This window comes from Condylura cristata, unplaced genomic scaffold (assembly GCF_000260355.1).
Source record: "Condylura cristata isolate star-nosed mole 26May11 unplaced genomic scaffold, ConCri1.0 scaffold00037, whole genome shotgun sequence".
Classification (NCBI taxonomy): Eukaryota; Metazoa; Chordata; class Mammalia; order Eulipotyphla; family Talpidae; genus Condylura; species Condylura cristata.
Window position 1 is genome coordinate 2,886,841 of NW_004567138.1, and position 20,947 is coordinate 2,907,787.

Below are 20,947 nucleotides of genomic sequence, written 5' to 3' on the forward strand. Positions count from 1 at the left end.
GTTCGATTCCTGGCCCTAGGTGACCCACATGGTGCCGCAGACCTCTCCTGTCTTGACCGCTGCTCCCCTCAGCTGTGCATTTCAGTTGATCTGTTCTGCTCCCCACTCTGTTCCCCTCAGCTGTGCATTTCAGTTGATCTGTTCTGCTCCCCACTCTGTCTCTGGTGAATCCTCTCCAGAGGATTCCTCCCCCATGCCTCTGGCCTGTACCCCAGTTCTTGAATGAATGAATGAATCAATCAATCAATCACTAAGTAAGAAGCTGGGAATTATCCTAGCGATCACCTCTCTATTTTTTTGTGCACATCAGAAGTCTCCAATTTCCATATGGGTACATAGTGAGGATATATCGTATCTTGAATCCACTACTTCTCTCTGACGACATTGCCACCATACAAATTCAAGCCAGTGTGACTTCCTCTCTGTAAGTGGCAAGCTACCCTCTAGTCTGCCCTGCATGCTGAGGCCTTTCCATGACTTTCCAGGCACTTAGAATACCTCTTGCAAAGAACATGGGAGTTCTCATCCAGGACATTTTTATAGTCAAACATGTCCAATTGCTTATTTTGACTTTCCTGCTTAAAGTTAGGGTGAATCGCTCTCAGAAGCACAGGACTGTGCCCTGGTGTCCTTCTAGAAGCCTCTGGTCCCTTTCTCTCCATGTCCAATCTATTCTCATTTTCCCTGTTGATAACAAGTATTGCATCGTCTGTCTATCACTGCATGTCTGAAAATGACATCTCTCCCCACTGTGATGCATTATGTGAATCTGCCCAATTTATTTTCTTGTTTCCAACTCTTGTGACCAGTTCCTCTTTGCTTCCTGAATGAAGTCCAGTTTCCACCCCAGATTGCCTAAAAGTCCATAATATATTAATAATTACAGTGTAACCTTTCCAACTGCAGCTCCTATCTCATCACAGGCAACTGGACCACTTGTACGTAACTTTCTCTTTTTCAGAATCTGTGCATTTTGACTCATTTGACTACTCACCATTGCTGCAACTTCAAAATCACCTTCTCCATGAAAGCTTTTCCATTTTTCCCAGTCAGAAGTGATCTATCTTTAACTCCCCAACTATGTCTTCACTTTTGTTTTACATTTAGCACACAATTACTGTATACTTTCCCTATCGTCTTTGCTGGTCTCTGTCTGCACCACCATCTCACCTAGCACTTTGGTACTCACCTATTATTATGTTACTCAAAGTGGAGTTATTGGGCCAGCAGTACTGGTATTGTTGGGGGAAAGGATGTCCTGAAGGAACTCTGCAGAGTTTTGTGGACTCCACCCACTATTCCAGTAAACTACAACTCTCAGCAATACCAAGGGGAGAACTGTGAGGATCCAAGGGTGGAGCTAAGCAGACATTCTGGGACTTTGGGGGTTATATAAGGGAAACATATTAGATGTTCACTCTCTCTGGACCACGACTCTCTCTCTGGACTACGTGGCTGGTGGCTGGTCACTTGGCTCTTAATGAGCTTTCAGTGTGTTGTTGGAGTTCCAAGTCAGTGGAGCAGGTAGGATGTTCTAGTTAACTTGTATCTCTCTCTGTTTCCCTGGGTTGTTCCTTTCCCCTTGTTTTCCTTTCCCCTTTTGTAAATAAACCTATTATTGACCCTTTTGTGTGTGCCTGAAGTATAACTGAATTTTAAGTGCAGAGGTGAAGACGCACAGACAGGCAATCCAGTTCGCATTGGGTTACCCTGTGACAGTATCACTTGGGAGCAAGTTAGAAATGAGGCTGGATTCCATCTCACCTATGGAATCCAAACCTGCACTTGAATGTGGCCCCCTGGGGATTCCTGTGCCTAGGTCAGCTCACAGGAGTCATTCAGTTAGCCCTTGACTGGTTGAACTTGGAAAGCAAAGCACCAAAAACAAGACATCATTTACATAGTTCATTCAAAGATAACTGTGAGTGAGTAATGCTTTAACGATAGAGAGCTATATTAACAAAGGGAGGTTAAATACATCCATCTTCTGAATGAAGAAAACAAATTCTGCTTTGGCCAATAAGTAGCTGAGATGTAGTTTTATAAAGCTTGTCTACTGCTGGCTGGGCAATGGGCAGAGGGCTTGCCCATCTTTCCCACGCACACCATTCCCTCTCTCCGGTGAATGAGGAGGCTGTGAAAATATTTACATCATGATTTTAAAGGGTTTTCTGTCACAGCCAGTGCTTATACAGATGTGCTGCAGATTTAAGATTTATTCTATTTTGACACAGCAATAGCACTACTTCCTCTGTTCTGTAACAGAGCTTTTGGCTTTTGGTTTTTTTTTTAGGTGGTAGACGAATGATAGTGAGGAAATTCAGACTTAATGTGACACACTCAACTACAATGGAGTAGGTGCTTCATTTAGTCGGGGCTGGGAAGTGGGTCAAGTGGGGAAGAGCCCCTCAAAGGGCACCATGCTGGCCACCAGGGGGCAGTCACACATATCCTGGCTCCATTATTCCAAAGGATGATAGCTGCACTGTGAATTGACCCTCGTGGCTTCTAGCCTCCCTCCTGGCTAACGGATGGGCACGAAGCTAGCAGTTTCAATGATGTGCAATTATCCTTCAACTCCTTTGTGTTTTAACACAATAGAAATTTAAATGAATACACCTGAGTCATCTTGCAGGTTGAAGGGCTGATACACAACGTTGCCTTCAGGCCTGCAGAATCCAGTATTCGGATGCTGACAACCTTCCCACTACCTGTTCTCTCTCAGAACCAGTGAGTTGGAAACTTCCACCTCTTCTCCAGACTGCTCATTCCTAGTCTCAAAAGTTCACATGGAGGGAGACATTCACCACAGAAGGGTCCTCCAGAGAGCAGGAAATGCACTGGGGGAGGATGAAGGAAATAGCATGCATTGACTCTGAGGCGAAGCCATGAGAAGTGAGAAGGAAAAATTGCAGGCTGTCCCACTGTTTTCTGCCACAAACAGTGCCCCCCCCCCCAACCCCAGGCAGCTTGGCTCCTGGTGCCCCACAGTTTAGAAGGGTGAGGCTCTGATCTTGTTCTCCCTCTCCCATCCTCAACTTTCTCCTCCCAGAATCCCTCTAATCTTTGCACAGACTCCAGGTTTAATTACCAGGCAGGGGGCCCTGAGGCAGCCAGGTGTTAGCTGCCAGCCGAACACACAGCCCCCTCCACTTGGCCCCACAGCGGAGATGTTATTACCCTCAAAGCCAGCTCCTCAGAAGTTGTCATCATGACTGATTCGAACGGTTTTACCGGAGAGTTTTCACACACAGTTCTCCTTCCTCAGAAAGCACCATTTGTGAGCGTATCTGTAAATAACTCGTGCAAAAGACACAGTTTGCTCTAATGTTTTGGAGCGATGGAATTTATTATGATCACAGAATCAGGAAATAGCTGGATGTGAAAACAGGAACATCTCAAATCACCCCTCCACTCTAAAGTAACGCATTTTTAAATGAAAAGCAGAATAATGGCTTTGTTTACCATTCCTTCTCAATTAGGAAACCATTTTTCCCCCCTAGGACGTCAGCATACTTGCCTTTTCCAAACACTAAGTTTAAAAAAATGGTATTTCTAAGTTCTACCCCTTTTATCTTTTTTTGATTAGGCCAGAGGTGCGGGGGTAAGAGGATTCACCAAACTCAGTGGGGAACAGAGCAGACAGAACTACTGAAATGCATTGTGAAAGGGAGCAGCAGGTGAGACAGGAGAGGCCTGCTGTGCCATGTGGGTCAGCTTCCTGTCCAGGCATCAAACTCAGGCTACAATGGTGATAGCACTGAGATCTAACCCCGAGGCCACCAGAGATGCCCCCTAACCATTTTAAAGCCACTCTCTCTTCTAGGCTAGCAACAACTCTAGAATGCAAGCTTTATCTTTTTCTTTTCTCAATAGGTCCAAGAATGAGGAGGAACAGGAAAATCTGAGAAAAGTATCTAGCTGGCCAAGTGGTCTGTTTTCTCAGGGTTACCCCACCGATCTTCAGACATGCACAGTGAGAGCCATGCCCTCCCTTCTGTGAGACAGAAGGTGTTAGAGCCCAAGCAGCCAACAGAATATGCATTAAAGTCATGACAGGCAGAAAGAATGGCTCGGACCCTCTGTTGCCCACCCTTCCCCCATCCACCCCAGCCTCCTAGGCCTCACCTAACCAAAAAGGAGTGAGCATCACTTTCCAGAAATTTGTTAGAGGCTGCAACCATGTGTCCCCCTTGTGCTCAGGTTTCTTTTGACCTAATATTTCCTGGCAAGATATGGCTGAGAGATCCCTGAGATGCATCATTGAGCTCAAAGGCTATGCAAGTAAAAAAAAAAAAAAAAAAAAAAAACTTCTGTATCTATTCTCTAGCGCAAGCACATTTCAAAGTTCAGCTGAAGGTTGGGGAAACATTGGAAGCATTTAGTAGTCCCGCCCCGTGACAACAGAGCTAATCACGAGTATGAATTTCTCAGTTCTTGAGTTGAGAAAGCATATTAAATGCCCAGCAACATGTTTATCTTCATTAAACAGCATACGTCCTTTCAAATAAAATCTGACAGGACACAGATTACTGTTCATGCTAATGGAAAGTGATCAAAGCCCTAAGATGCTTTGGTTAGCTTACTCTGAAGCTTGTTCCTGCTTTAGTTTCTAAGCAAAGTACATCAAAAGAACAGAGATAGCAGTAGAGATGCCAAATGTTTCAAGTCTCTAGTACTAGTGAGAAAGTACGCTTGAAACTATGGAAGGCAGGCACCCACAGGTTAGAGTCAGCTCCCACTTTCTCCCTGCAACACAACACTTAACAGTTTTGAACCTTTCCATGTAAACACACGCACGTCTTGTTTGGAGATGACAGAGGCTTCCCATCACCTTGCTGTTCCATGGGAATCTTATAAATCCAGCTAACAAACCAAGGTGATTGTGTGGGTTGCGAACAGTGGCTGTCACAATTAGGGGTGCCCGGGTCTTCTGTGGTCATGGGATCTGATGCTTTGCACAGACTGAAGAAGAGGTAGCAGAAGCTCTGACATCAGCTAGGGTAAGACGAGGGTCTTCCCCGAGCAACTGCATCAGAAGGGATAGCGGCATTTGAGGAGAGGGGTGTGACACCATGGGTGTTATCACAATTCCTATGTGATTCCTACTCTATCGCATGTTCTCTGCAGCTGGCCAGAGCATCCTCAGGAAAGCAGGGAAGAAAGGCAATAAGGGAGGGTTCTCTTCTCCCTGGTAGCATCTCTTACCTCCAGCCCTTGCTCAGAGAAAACAGATTTGGGGCACATGGACTCTTGAACCCCATGGAGCCCAAGCACACACTTCTTTGGAGCCAAGAATTGCTGTGTGTGAGAAGCACACAAGTTCAGCTTCCCTCCTTAGGCCATCTTCTGCCCATTGCAACCGGCACCCATGACAAGGCCCAGAAAGGAAAAAGCGACTGCAATTCATGCCACTCCTCATGTACCAAAGAGCAGTCCTGCTTTTCTCCTGAAATTAAACCTAGCTCTCTTGCTGTCCTTCCAAAAAGACTGAGAAAGTGGCATGCAGGAGCCAGGGGAAGCTTTAAAAAATTGTCAACTTGCAAAATTTGACCAGCCAGCAAAACACTGCCAGTCATTTCCAGAGCTGTGGGGAGGCTGTCTGAGCAAAGGCAATCCAGCAGGAGAGACCTGCTGTCACTCAGCCCAAAGCCAGCTCCTATCAGCAGCCCCACTTTTCAGTTTAGTTTCTCACCCACATTCAAACCATTTCATCTCCACTAGAGGGCCCGGAGGGAGCTGAAATTCCAGCTTTGCTGTTCACTGAAGATTTGCTCCTAAAGCCAGGAGAGGGAAGGACAAGCAAAGGAAGGGAAATGTGAAAAGGCCGGGGTTCAGACAATACTCAGTTACCCAAAGGGGGCTTACCTTGGTCCAGGGCTCTCTGAACAATCCTATCGAGAAGCCTCAACTCACAGAATGATGCTGTTCCTAAAATAACCTCAAAACATACACAATACGGAAACACCTTTGGCAGCCACCTGGGCTCAGACTTCAGTTTTGTTCTTTTTTTAAAGATTTATTTATTTATGCATACTAAAACTGGGGTGCAGGGTAGATGTGTAGGGAATGAGAGCATTCACCAGAGGCAGAGTGGGGAGCAGAACGGGCAGATGGACTGGAATACACTGTTGAGGGGAGCAGTGGACGGGACAGGAGAGGTCTGCTGTGCCATGTGTGTCACTCCCTGCCTGGGGATCAAACTAGTGCTGCAATGGCTGCAGACAGCTCCATCGTGCTGAGTCTTAACCCGTTGCACCACCAGGGAGGGCCCAGTCTTCAGTTCTTGTTGGCGCCTTCCCTCCTCTTGTTTCTATATCCAAACAAGTTGTCCTGTTTGAGTCAACTATGTTTTGTATGGTGTAACTCCCATCTGTCCCTTCATATCGCTGCTCTCCGGTTTTCAGAGTCTGAGACCCCAGAGAACCTACTCTGGTTTTCTCCTCACCATGTCTGGGGCCATGAACACCTGGGGAAGCTAGTCTCACTGAGAGCTGAAAGGCAGCCTTTATGGACAGCGTGTGAACTGGGCAGTCTGGTGTGGACTGAGCACAAGGATGTGGCTAAGGCACAGCTGAAGTCTGGGGACGGGGCAGCACTCAATCGCCAGTCTAGCAGGATTTAATCTGCCATGTTTCTGGGCTTTTCCATTCACCGTGGCCAGCTGATGTTGTTACTCTTATTAATGATCTTTTTTTTTAAAAAAAAAATTTATTTATTTTTGCATACAGAACTGGGGTACAGGCCAGAGGCTCAGGGGCGGTGAAAGCGGGGAACAGAACAGGCAGATCGACGAAGTACACTGCTGAGGGGAGCAGCGGGCGGGTCAAGAGAGGTCTGCCGCGCCATGTGGATCTCCTCCAGGGCAGGCGGGGATCGAACTCATACGGAAGTGGCCTAAGCTTCTTAGTGCAGTGCTTTAACCCGCTGCACCACCAGGGAGGGCCCTTCATAAATTTTTTTTAAAAGATTTATTTATTTATACAATATAGAACTGGGTACAGCCCAGAGATGCGGAGGGTGAGAGGACTCACCAGAGACAGAGTGGGGAACAGAACAGGCAGATCAGCGAAGTACACTGCTGAGGGGAGCAGCGGGCGGGTAAGGAGAGGTCTGCCGCGCCATGTGGATCTCCTCCAGGGCAGGCGGGGATCGAACTCATACGGAAGTGGCCTAAGCTTCTTAGTGCAGTGCTTTAACCCGCTGCACCACCAGGGAGGGCCCTTATTAATGTTCTTTTAATGGGAATAACTATCTTGGATCCCAGACCTAATTTTTCTAAGTCTGGGTTTTGGGGGTTGTCACGGGTGTTCTGACATAAACACCATCAAGTAAGAGTGGCCATTCATTCCTGTATTTGCACATTCTTTGACCTGATAGAGGTTCAATGAGCAGCTACTGTGTGCTGGATGGGAGAAAAAGAGAAACGAATAAGGGGACTGGCAAGGCATGAGCTGTACAAAGGGCTAAATACAAGGTCTGGGACACAGCAGGTGACACATGTCCCTTCCAGGACATAGTTTTCATGCACCTAATTGCTGGTGTCATTCTCCAGCTTTTCTGCCCTCCTGTGTTTGTGATGGAGGTGACTAGGTGGTCGGGTAAAGGGGTCAAAGCAGCCTGCATCCCCAAGCTAGCCATGGAGGACACAGAGGTTCAGCAGACACTGGAATTGTGGGAAGTCGACTTGTGCTTTGTTAGGCCACTGTCAGGTGGACTTTCAAAAGCTGGCGCCTACCCTGTGCTAAGGAGAACAACAGTTTCCTTTTCTCAAGGATTAACATCTGGCACGGAACCATTTGTCCAGGTTTTCCTATTTACGCCCTTTATTTCTTTTAATTTCCTTAACTTGCCTGTATCTAGCCCATGCCTAGACTAGAATACATTGACTTTGGCTCTAGAATACAAATCCTTCTAGAATTTTCCTCTTCACTCTCCAACTCACATCCTCCTGCTTCCCACTTCCTCTCAAGTTTTAGATTGATCTTCACACATAGCAAGTTTTTAACTCATAACTGATGATTCAACATTTTCCCATTAGGAAATAATTCCCCCCAAAAGAGAAAAGAGTAACAATTTTTTTTTTCATTTTCCAATACCACTCTGCTGACATGACTAACTAGGAACTAAGTGCAGTGAGTATAAGACTTCAGGGCTTCTTCTGTGCATTTACTTCAACCATGGTCTCAAAATGCTCTGTCAACCAAGGCCAATCACAGTAATTAGCATGGTGACCACTTCTTGTTCATTTATGTGACTCTCAACATTTGTGGCCCTGCTGAATGACACACGTCTGGATGTCCAGGATTCTTAGTCATTCATTTATTCAATCATCCTCTGAGAGTCAGCAGAGAATAACAGCTATGGTATCAAACTAGCTGTGAAATTATAGGTCAGTCTCTTCATCTCTTAATATCTCCTGACCTGTTCAGTGAGAGTTAAAATTGTATCTTGTTACACTGTTAAGAGAATTTTATGAATCAATATATGTAAGATGCTTAGAGTTATTTTAAGAAGTATAACAGCATAAGTACTAAGAATCCTAATATTACTATTTATTGAGCAATTATTTTCTACATGAGGGAAATGAGGGTAACTGAGAAGTCCAGTTCCCAAGTTGCTTGCAGTCTAGGAAAGGTGACAGGTTTGCAAATAATGAGTCAATTGAGGTATTCCAGGGTCAGAGTCAGAAAGGGAGGGAGGGAAGGGGAGAGGGAGAGGGAGAACACAAGGACACACACTCCCTCAGCACAGCAGATATGTGTGTACACACACAGAATGGATGTACAGCTTCTGGCTACTGTGAGTTGCAGGCTAGAAGGTTCTCCCTCCCTTTCCAGGAACGGAAGACAGGAAGAGCTGCAGAGAGAAGGTGATTGCTAACTGAGTGTCATCACAAAATGGGTGCTTGCTGGGCAAGATGGGGCCCAAGGGATGTCCAGGCAAGTAAGGAGCCTGAGAACAGGTGCAAAACAACAACTATTCATCATCAAATGCCTCCGATGTGCCCGGTACAGCTTTATGGGCTGGATACAGCAGTAAATGCTACTGACAGGGTTTTTGCTTTCACTAGCCAACATGCCAGTGGATAAGAGAAGCAAAAATAAAATAAAACAAAATTTTAAAAAATGGTAAACCACTACAGAAACGGAACAGCTGTGAAGCTAGCATGGTAAATAAGATGGTTAGAACAAGAGCGGAGAGCTTGCGGCCTGGCGTGTGAGAAGTAAGAGCTGTGAGCAGAGCCAGAGGGAGACACCATTCCCCACTCATGTGTTTCCATGGAGGGTTTCCCCTCAGTGCCCCCTGAGCTCTTACTGCTTCCTCTCTCACCCCCATCTCTACAAAGGAGGCAGAGTGAGTTATTGCTATGTAAAGTCAGCGAGGCCTGGGCCTCTCCTTGGGTAATGTTAATTCCCACTGGGGAGAGAGCTATCATTTTAAGCAGGAAGCGTGTGGGGGGATTTGATCTCTTTCTCCTTCCTTTTTCACACAGGCGGTGGGTCACAGGCTCAAAACTTCCCTGCAGGTGGACTGTCACGAGGCCCAGAGCGGGGAAGAGGGAGGGGGTGAGTCCTCCTTGGCTGTCAACCTAAGATACAACTTCTTACTCACTTAACCGTTATCACTCGCAGAGGTGCATTTTGGCTCCCATCTGCCTTATTACGCCTGTCTTATTTCTCAATTGGCTCAGAACTTGGGAAGGGAAGAAAAGTCTTTTAAGATAAAAGTTTTTATAAGATAAAAACCTTCCCTCCCCCAACAGACCTGCAAACTAAATTAGGAACCACTATCCTCATCTATCAAACCTGTCACCTTAATGAAAAATCCTTCAAATCTCTTACTTAATAGTTCCAAAGACACTGAGTGTAAGGGGGTTGACTGAGAAGTCTGGCCCACATGGCATAATAAGGAGAATTCAGTAGATAGTGAACGTGGGGTTGAGGGAGAGTAGGGGCCGCCTTCAGCGTCCGTGTAAAACCCCGGGGTCTACAGTTCATGGTTGGCAGCCACAAAGGAGAAAATGAGGAAACGGGAAGTCTTTAGATAGCTTTACCTTGTGATTTCATATTGACATGCTCTTACAAACCACACTAGAAATAGAATTGCTTGAATTTGTTTTTTCTCAGAAGATTTTATCAGCATGTCCACTATATTTACACACTTGCCTCCTGGAGGAGATGCAGTGAGACTATCACATGCTTGTGGCGAAAATTAATGGCACAGCTCTCAGCACTAGACACATTTAAAAAAAAAAATGAAGAAGAAGATAGATGGTTCCTGGCGTTGAAGTCTTTGCCTCCACTTAGAAGCCACTCAGGCCATAAAGCAGTAAGAAATGTAATACAAGACCTGAGTCCAAAAGATGGCAAGATTTTTTTTAAAAATGCTTCAGGAGTTCAGTGGTAAAAAGCATTTGCTAAAATCAAGAGTGATCGTAAGGTTTTCACTGAGGATGTTATAGATGAGAAAAACATCAGCGAAACGTTAAAACACCAACGGCACGCACTGGGGAAACTGCCATTAGAAACCGCACCTCTGGTAGAAGCTCCGAGAAGTTACGCCACGTGTGTTGTAAGTCTCCCTGCAGCTCAGTGCACTCTACCAGGAAGGTGTCTTGAAACCTGGGGAGCACTGTAAATGGGTGTTCTGTTCCCCCCGATTTCATGTCTGCCGCGTTTCACTGCCACATTCCTGTGTTCCCACCAGAGTGCTGACAGTGATATCCAGGAAACGCTCTCCCCATCCTGCCTTTCTGACAGAGCTGCTTTGCCACTGATGGGTACTGATGGAAAGCACAGACTCTCCACCTACTTTCTTTTGCTGTGGCTGGGATGTTCTGCCAGGTCAACTGGCACGGGTGGCAGAGTCTTACTACAGACATCTCTGCCCTCACTCAAGCCCAGTGGGGACAGGAGGCAAGTGATAACAGCAGAGAGAGATGGTAACAATTATAAAGTCTGTGTTCTCTACACGTGGGGAAAGGCAGGTCAGGATAAGGTTAGGGGAAAAGGGGGGTTGTCAGGGTTGTGCTCATCCTGCCCAGGAGATGCTGGCAGTGACCATCATTCTTTTTCCTCTGTCCACACAGACGTGTTGCTATGGAACCGATACATGCCACTGCTACTTGGCCTCTAGCAAATAAAATCACAGCGTTGGCAAGAGCATTTCCCAAGATCTCCCTTAAAGGGATACTGTCGATGATGAGCTTAGAAACAACAGCAGCTGTCTCTAGGTTCCCCACTGCACAGCATGAAATGGAGCCCAGAGACTCAGATTCTGCAAGTGTCCCTGTACAGGTGTGTGGCAGGTGGTCCTCCATATGGGTGGAGACCAGCCTCTGAGCTACTTTTAAATAAGAAACTCACAGCTTCAGTTTGTGTTTTATCTCCTCCCCAACTGGGAATAGCAAATGGCTTGTAATATTTTTGGTTTCTAATATTTGATGCCTTCTGACCTTCCACTTCAAATGCCTTATGACCCCACCCAGGAGGAAACCAAAATAGCAGCATAAGTCCAGATGGCCCTCTACGATCCCATTAGCATGTCTTAGACCTGTTCTACTGTTTGTTCTGTGTGGGCACAGAACTGGCACTAGCCCACTTTCCTATGTCCGTAATAAGGATTTTCAGTTTGTATCGCACAGAGGCCCACAGGTTTCCTATGGAAGCATCATCTATCCAACATTATATTAGTGTGTGTTCTGGGTATAAACTATTTGGGCTTTTCCTGGACAACATGAGGAAATGGAAACCCTCAAGTGCACAAGTCTAATGAATGCACATTCATGTTAATTAAGCATCTGGGGACAGGGAAGATCAATACTAGAATAATAAGTTATCCCTTAGTGAACCTGCCCTCCATGTTCTAAATCTCATGTAGTGCACTGGCAGAAAGCAAATTCTCTGTGCCCTGATAAATATGGAGACACCTTCTGTTTCTTAACAGACTGTTAGGCAGAAGAGTACAACCAACTATTCATTGAGGTAAACTGATGACGTTGAGAAATGTGATGAAACAGTGGGCATAGGCTCTCAGTATTACAGTGTAGACCAAGCTCATCCCAAGGTATGATAAAATGTTTTGGAAATAAGTGCACTTGGCTCATTAACCTAAATGGGCATGATCCAGACCTGGACATCCTCAAAAGATGTACTGGCAGGATCCCCTCCCAGGACTCCCATCAGGAATCAGAGGCTCATGCTGCTTTTCATCATACTCCATGTGAGTGAGGATGACTGCTTCTCCAAAAGTCTCTATAACTGTGGGCCAAATTTGTGCTGCACTGTAAGAAATCCACTAGGTATTACACAGGTATACACAGCCTCAGGCAGCAGTGTGCAGGTCTGAGCTGGCCTGATGCATATGTAGCTTCTAGCTTCAGAACAGATGTGCCACTGAGTCTCAGTATGTGATATGACATTGTAAATGCAGTGGTCTGGGAAGGGTGAGAAAGAAAATATGCCCTCTCAGATCATGTCCATACAAAAGAATTCTCCCAGACTCTCTCAGTCATAGCCACTTATGATTACTAGAAAATTTAACAGCTTCACCCAGGACACTTGCCTTCAAGGGCTATTATTGGCTGTTATCATTGTTTTCCCCGGTATTACATGTACAGAACCACTAGTGATTCTCTATGTCTGCAGAAGGAATCAGGATTAGAAAGACAGCAGAGTGATTCCTGCATCTAGGAGTCAAACGTGTGTTTCATAATCCCAGCTCTACTGCTGTCTCAGAAGCTCCCAAGCAGGTGACTTGAAACCCTCTGGAGCAGCTATCTAGTCTATCCACAGAGGCTTTGTCATGTGAACATTCAATATTCACATCCTGTCACACTTTGTCATGGCAATTCATGGATTATATGCTACGAGAACAAAACCAATGGGTCCCCTCTGTCTCGGCCTCTTTGCCACATCAGTTACTGAAGAAAAGAAACGCCATGTCTCATCCCCTCTGTAGGCTGGATGAGGCAACAGCAATGGAATAACCACTCCTAAGAGGCAAAACATGTGGGTGACAAAAAGAAATCTAAAAAACCTTCCTTTCTGACTGTCCTGGGGATGGGAAGAGTAAGTCAACACGTGGGAGTAAGTCAACACTGGTTCCACGTGGGAGAAAATTTCTTAAGAGTGCCTGCCATCCATCATTTTTTCCTGGGGCATATAATTGATAAAATGCTGATGTTAGTAAAAAAATAGATAAGAGTCAAAAGAACACTCACCCTATGAAAACAGCAGATTGGTTTCTCTTCACCAAGAAAACAGACTAATTTCTTTGGAAAACTGGAAGAGAAAAAGATTTTAAAATGCATTAAACCCATTGTCTCAATCAGTACAGGCGGTGGAACTAGAGATAAGAAATCCCAGCATCGAACACTTTGACATTTATATGCACAGTGAGAGTGAGTAGCCGAAGAAATGCTTAAGCACCACTGTCTGGTTACACGAATTTTAGAAACAGAGACTTGATAATCATTACACAGAAAATAGTCACATGCTTTATTTCTTTATCGCAAGATGTGTGTACTCTCTGACAACGGAGTGTATATGAAGCCAGGGAAATGATTTTTTAAATGGAGCTTTTAAAATGCCAATCTGCACCCCACTAGAGGTCTGAATAAGTAGCCAGAGTGCCCCATTTTTGCATTCTGCCCTTCCCCAAAATGGCACACCCACAGCTCCATCCATCCCCCATGAAAGTCAGTGACCCACAGGGATCCATAATGGGGCTCACATGTGAATGCGGTCCTGGCAGGGAGGAGCTGGGGAACACATGTCAGCCCGACTGAGTCATCCCGTAAGGAAGGCACAGGGTCTGAGAGTGTGGGAAATGACGGAGATGATGTGAGTGTTGGGAGAGGAAGCCCGAAAGGCAAAGGGAGATAAGAGAGTGACAGCGGCAGACTTCTAATCTGCACCACAGAAGGAGCTGTGCTCAACATCCAATTTTTAAAAAATTTCCAGAGACTGTTTTAAAGACGATTTAGCAGATTTAGGAGGGGATGGGAGGGAGGCAAAGTTGTCTGGCTGCCAAGGCTGGCAACTTTCCCATAATCCTGGCGCATTTGGGATTAATTCTATGAGCTGGAAGGAGGTCACTGCTTTTCCTCCCTTGCCCTAAAAGGAAGAGAGTGATGTGGGCACTATGGCAGTCTGGAGGGAGCCTCCTGGTCATGGTGCTTATCTTCCGGGTGGCATATTTATGGGCACACATCATAGTGCCAGGGAGAAGACCCTACCCATGCTGCAGAGGGGAGGGACCAAAATCTGACTCCTGAGAAGTTTGTACTCTAATTCTTTCATTTAAAAGACAGCAGGCAAGGGCCTCCCTGGTGGCACAGAGGTAAAAGACTCAACTCTCTGAAGCTATCAGCAGCCACTGCAGCGAAGTTCGATCCCGGGCCAGGGCACAGCAGACCTCTCCTGCCTTACCTACTGGTCCTCTCAGTAGTGTACTTCATCCGTCTTCCTGTTCTGCTCCCCACTCTGTCTCAGGTGAGTCCTCTCACCCATCCCCCACCCCAAACCTCTGGTCTATACCCCTGGTCTTGTATGTATAAATAAATAAAATAAATCTTTTTTTTTTAAAGATATTTTTATTTGTACATACAGAACTGGGGTACAGGCCAGAGGCTCAGGGGTGGTGAGAGGCTTCACCAGAGACAGAGTGGGGAACAGAACAGGCAGATTGACAAAGTACACTGCTGAGGGGAGCAGCGGGCGGGTCAGGAGAGGTCTGCCACGCCATGTGGTCACCTCCGGGGCAGGCGGGAATCGAACTCATGTGGAAGCAGCTTTAGATTCTCAGTGCTGTGCTTTAACCCGCTGCGCCACCAGGGAGGGCCCTAAAATAAATCTTTTAAAAAATAAGACAGCAGGAAATCAACATAGTACTGAAAGACATAGATGCTGGTAAAATCTCCCAGTGCCTATTTGTTTGCATTATTATCTTCATTGAGGTGACCTTGGCTTAACCGCTCTATGTGATTGAGAAGTATAGGATTACATCCCTCAGAAGCCTGTCCCCACCCCACACGCCCCCACCAAGACACCCACAGCTCTTTTCCATCAATGATGGGGCCACCTCCCCACGCGACCTCTCCACGTTCCCACTGCTCCTCCAGTAGCTTCAATTCTACAGTCAGATTTCTTGGGTTTGTTATTGGTTTGGTCTTGTCTGACCCTTTGGTTTCTCTGTACTCTACATGAGTGAAATCAGCCAGTTGAATACCTTCTTTTTATTTATGTATGTATTTATTTTTATTACACATACATTTTTTTTTTTTACATCATTGTTCATTTTTGTAGAATGTTTGCTTCCTCCTCTCAGGTATAGCCCCAGTAAAATTCCCACCAAGTCACCTGGGCACCATCACCACAGTCCCTTGCGCTCTTCCCCACTCCTGTTTTGATCCTTCTCCTTCCCCTTTCCCTGCAGAATGTGTCTCTTTTATAGTTGCCCTGTTATTTCAATTTTTAATTTATTATGATTACCTCTCCCCCCCCACCCTTTACTTGGTTCCTCTACATTCCTCTTATAAGAGAAATCATCCGATATTTTTCTTTTTCTTTCTGGTTTATTTCACTGAGCATGTGAGCTCTCACTTACATACATCCACTCCATCCTAACAGAGGACAGAACATTGAGAGTGAGAGACAAGAAAGTCATAAGAACTGACTTCAGGTCAGGCTTATGTCTGCCTCGCAGCTCAGCCACTTATCAGTTCTGTGACGCCAGTGATATAAATGGGCTGGGACCCCTCATCTGCATCCTGGTGATAATAACACCTGCTACATGTACTGTTCTAAGGGCCAAGCACCCTGTATGTAGAAGAGGCTTAACAAAAGGAAAGGATTTAACGACATCTGGCATACAACATTTACTATCTGTAACAACAGAGAGGATAGTGGGGAGATTTTTATAACTTCATGACCTGTCTGAATGTGAGTGCCTAGTTCGTAGTCTCTTTAACCACCCCCCCACACCTCACAATTAAATGAAAAAAAAAAAAAGAGCACAAAGTAAAACTATATGGTAGAACAATTAAATAATATTGATAAGAGTCATAAACCCAAACCCAAATAACCAAATCAGTAGAAGTTCTCCCATCCAGCACTATGGACAATTTTTATGTGGTTTTTCTCCTATACAGAGAATATTATCTATGTACAATACATTGGTATACACATGCAATTTGTTTACAAATTATACACTCTGACAGTATTCCTAGTTTTCTGCAGCATGTAATGTGTTATATTGTCTAACTTCTTTTAATATTGCAAAATCCATTTCCATCATTTTAAGAATTGCAAGAATATTACATTGAAAGAATGAACCACTAAGTATAGACTGCTGAATTTACAGAATTACCCAAGTGTCCCACTTTTATGAGAAATGACTACATATGTGGCATGTGGTTCTTTTTCTTCTACATTTTCATCAAGATTGAAAAACACAGATTGTATAAATATGAGAAGTCTTAACAACAAAAAGTTGTTTTGGTTTGAGTGGGTGCAGTCTGAGATGACAACTAACACAGGGAATAATATTACAAGTCATAAAGTTCAGTGGCTTTCAATATATTGAAAAGTGACAAAATTTTTAAAGAGCAGGGCTAACTGTGGACAGAGAAGCCTCTTTCAAATATGAAGCCCTAAATGTTCAATTAAGAAATTGTCCCTGTTGTCAATCCATTCAGGGTGGTGTTAGGTAACAGAAAGCTAAAATAAATTGGAAATTGCAGATTCTGGAGTGACCTTCAAAATTACAATCACATTATCTGATTCTGAAAATCTAAAAAACAGTTCAGTATTTCCACGTTTATAAGCTATCAGGAGTTGGAATGTTGGTGCAGTCTCGATATTTCTAATCTAATTTCCTTCTCAAGAAGAATGGTTGGCTGGGTAAAACATGTGTCAGGCAGTTTGCCTGAGTTGCATTATACATCCTTATCCTCGAATGAAAACCATGCCATTCCTATAAATGTGACTGAACAGCATTTCAAGAAAATACCACTTTGTGGGGGGAGAGGGATGAATGGATCCCCACAATCAGCAGAGTTTAGAGCTGACTCCTCCTCCAGTTATGAATGTAACTAGCCTTTTCTCAATATTGCTAGCACCATCCTACAAGTAAGGAGGTGGGAGTGGGGGCTGGCGGGGAATAGCAGAGAGAGGAAGACAGGACGTACTGTGGCAGCAGAAAAATGTCAAGTCAGGAAAATGTCAGAGAGACCAAGAGAGGAGAACAAAAGAAACAATCTGCTTTGTGAAACCAGAACCAACCATGAATGAACAGGTGGTAACCCTTGGTTGGCTGCCCTATCAATGTTCAACCCTCGTTTGGGTTATGCAATGTTGTACCAATTTGAGGTGGGCGTCATGCTCTTGGAAGAGAGGCCCATTCTCTCCATGTGGCAGAGAATCAACAGTAGGAGATAAGGACATAGACCTTAAATTCCAGCACTGGGTGGAACCACTGCTATTGCTTGGAATGAGCCCCTCTCACAGGGATACTACTATAGCTCAAAGCATGGGCTGAGTCACTCTTTAGCACTTCTTTTTTCATAAAGCTATTCAGAAGCCAGTGAGAAGTCCCTCGATTTAAGAATGAACTCCTAATAGGGACAGAGTTTTTGCTGTGCTTAATCTGTGGTCGCTGCTTTCCCCATGAATGCAAACCAGGTGGCCAGGCTCTGTTTTGTGCTATGTAACATCGCGTTCATGCAGCCAAGGTTAAATGATACACATGCTTAGATTTTCTCTAAAAGGGTCCTTTATGTTCTTGATGGTGTATACATCCCAGAGCACATTCTGTATAGCAGACGGAGCCGTGGAAAATTGGTGTTTAGAATCTCACAGCCCCTGTACAATGGTGTGTCCCTGGCAGATATGACCTAGTGAAGAAAACTATGCTAATACTGCATATTTATATTCCACACTTACAATACAACAGATTGTTACACTACTCACTTTGGAATATTTTGTCTTGTGTTGTTATTATATTGTGTCATCCCGATCAAGCTTTAGAGTCTTAATATTTACTAGTTACTACCATTTTACTAGGTAGCTAACTTGTGCTGACAAGTTTTACCCATTAACTCTCAACCTCACAAAATCTCCATAAAATAGTTTTCATTCCTCCCATTAATGAGGAAAACAAGGTTTAAGACAAGTCACTTATCCAAGGTCACATAGGCAGAAGTGAAAGAGTAAGGACTCATAGTCAGGTTTGTCTGGGTTTCACAGCCAAAGGGAAAAGAAGGCATTAGTTACCCTGGCAATATGGGGCACACCAAATTCCATCCAACATAAAACCAAACATGGGCCTTGACCAATGAAGCAGAGTGGTTTTCAGATTAACTTGGGGGGGGGGGGCTCAGCAAGAAAGGAAGCAAGAACAAGTGTTACCCGTGACATTCAGTGGTGAGCTGTGCTTTTGCCACCAACAGGTGCTAGGCAAGCATTCTTCAGGCACAGCAGCGGGGCCAAAGTGCTGACACTTGCAGCGACACAAAATGTAGCCTTGGCAAGTGGGTCTAACAATTACTTTGCATCATTCTGATTATGAGCCACAAGCATGCAATCAACGGCATAGAGATGATCTTAAATGATCTCCATCAGCATTTTACTTTCGTTATCAAAGCGTGGCAGATGGAACACATTCTCATCTGACCTGAACACAATGCTAATGACCCAGACACAAAGGATGTACAGGGACAATAATGGCACCAGAGTAGTGTCCTTGCTGGGGCTGTTGATTATAATAGATCTATTTTATTTTACTCCACATTTCCATTTATTCCCTCTGAGCACATAAATCATATTTATATGTGTCTCAGTTGACAAATTTATCCACAGTCTAACTCAATTTAAAGATTTAAGTTCACAAATTCCCTGTGCATAGCTTTATAAGAAGCACTTTCCTCATTCCATTGTAAATTTTTGTGGGTACACATCTTCCCCACTCAACTGTGGTTCAGCTCTGAAAGTATGGAATTTATGCGATTTGTCTTGGTATTCTCGATACCTAACCTAGTGTCTGGCATCTACAGCAGACACTCACAGTACCCAGGGAAGAAAGAACTCTCGTTGGACCACAAAGGCAAGCTTACTGAATACAGAACAATCCTGACTTGTTATAAGATGTACAATAATTCAAAGAGCAAGAGCTGAATTTCAAAACTTGTCTACAAGTGTCAAAGATGGCTGTAAATTTGTACCATAAAATATCGTAGGTATCTATCCTCTAGAATAAAAAACATACAAATACAGAGGTAAGGAAATACTGCCCTCATATTCAAAAAGAAAATCATTTGCAAAGGGCCTCTCATCAAAGTTCCATTTTCTACATGAAAGTCAAAAACTGAAAAGGGAGATAATATTTTAGGATGGGTTTCCAAGGAGGGTAACTAAAATTGCGACAGGTTAGAGAATCGGATTTGGAAAAGAAATACTGATGGTCAGATTAAAGAAGGGAGAAAGTGGTCAACTTTCCTCCTCAGAAAGTAAAAGACTGCAAAGCTTTCAATATATCAGCACCATTCCAGGCAATGCCTATCCATTCTCTCACAATTCTCACTCGGGACAGTAAGATTTGACGAAACAGGATAAGGCTGTTCTATTCTGCCTTTAGGAAACATATCTGTGGCAAAATGGGGCATCTCAACAGATTCATCCATTGTTGGGATCTTCTATGGATTGTATCAAAAGAGAACCCTGCCATTTTATGTAAGACAACATCTACTAGACAGGACTCCTGCTTTTTGATTTCCTGGCATCTGTGCTTGTGCAAAGGGGTGAGTGTATGTGTGTATGAGTGTGTGTGTGTGTGCTTTCAAATGGCATTTATATAATATTTTTTAGAGTCAATATTTAATATTTTGCTGAATCTCACTATATAAACTTATCAAAGGAAGTGCCACATACCTTTACAATTCTTCTAGCTTAAGTTTATTGCTTGGTCAAAAGGTTGATGAGAGGCAGGACAAAAATCAGCAAACCAATAGAATCTCAAAACTCCCAACTTTGCAATCACCACCTTAGCAAGGCTGTACCTATTTGGATTGTATTAAATGATATAGAATGTTCTTTTGAGGGTGCCAGAGAGCAAGTTTTCTCTCACTGCAATGAAAGATCAGAGCTACTTCACCAAAGTTGGGTTATCAATAGGAAACACTAGGAGAAGGTAGGGATGAGACAGAATCTGACTTTAGAAAGTGGGGCCCATGTTAAAAACAGTTTAGTCTACATCTGGCTCTAGAGATGTTGCTCCCCACATTACCCCCTTATTTAATCTTCTTGTGCTTCAATGTTCCCATCTCTGTGTTGGGAATAATAATCAAAAAAGCTTGTTAGCACAAATATCCGCCCAGTAAATTGTAGTAGTTTGAAGAGCATAGTTCTGGACACAAAGATGGAGTTCAGTAAATACTTAAATACTAAAATATCTTCTCTCCATGAGGACTTTAATAGTTTCAAAGTGGCCACGTATAGGATGAACTCAGACAGCTGTCAATATAAAGTTAAGTGTATGTATATATGTGTGTTTACATGTATAGTGCATATGCATATGTGTAAATATGTACACGTATATATATACACATACACACACCTTTGTGCATGCATGTATGTGTATGAATATACATGTGTTGTGTGTACATATACACACAGCTTTTTAAATGGTGTCTTTTAAATGTCTAGAACAGTCAAGGGCTGGCGAACTATTTTGGTAAAGGGTTGGATAGAAAATATTTTAGGCTTTTTGAACCTGCTAATGTCACAACCTCTGTCTCTGTCAGCACAAAAAGCAGCACAGCCAGCGAACTGGCAGGGCAGTGTGCCAAAAAGGTCTGTATTTATAAAATCAGGTGAGCACAGGTCAGAGTTTATTAACCCCTGCTCTAGAACACTGTGATGCTGGAAATCATAAGGCAGAATCTCTA

At 44.1% G+C, this 20,947-nt stretch overlaps 1 protein-coding gene across 1 annotated transcript in view; it reads right to left on the reverse strand.

Annotated features, from left to right (window-relative positions):
* Positions 1 to 20,947, reverse strand: part of ATXN1 (ataxin 1) — a 394,234-nt gene that overhangs the window by 173,691 nt on the left and 199,596 nt on the right. Inside the window, exon 4 of the mRNA XM_004693284.2 lies at positions 13,226 to 13,286. The gene's annotated coding sequence lies outside the window, so the exon portion shown is untranslated. The remainder of the gene's footprint in view (positions 1 to 13,225; positions 13,287 to 20,947) is intronic.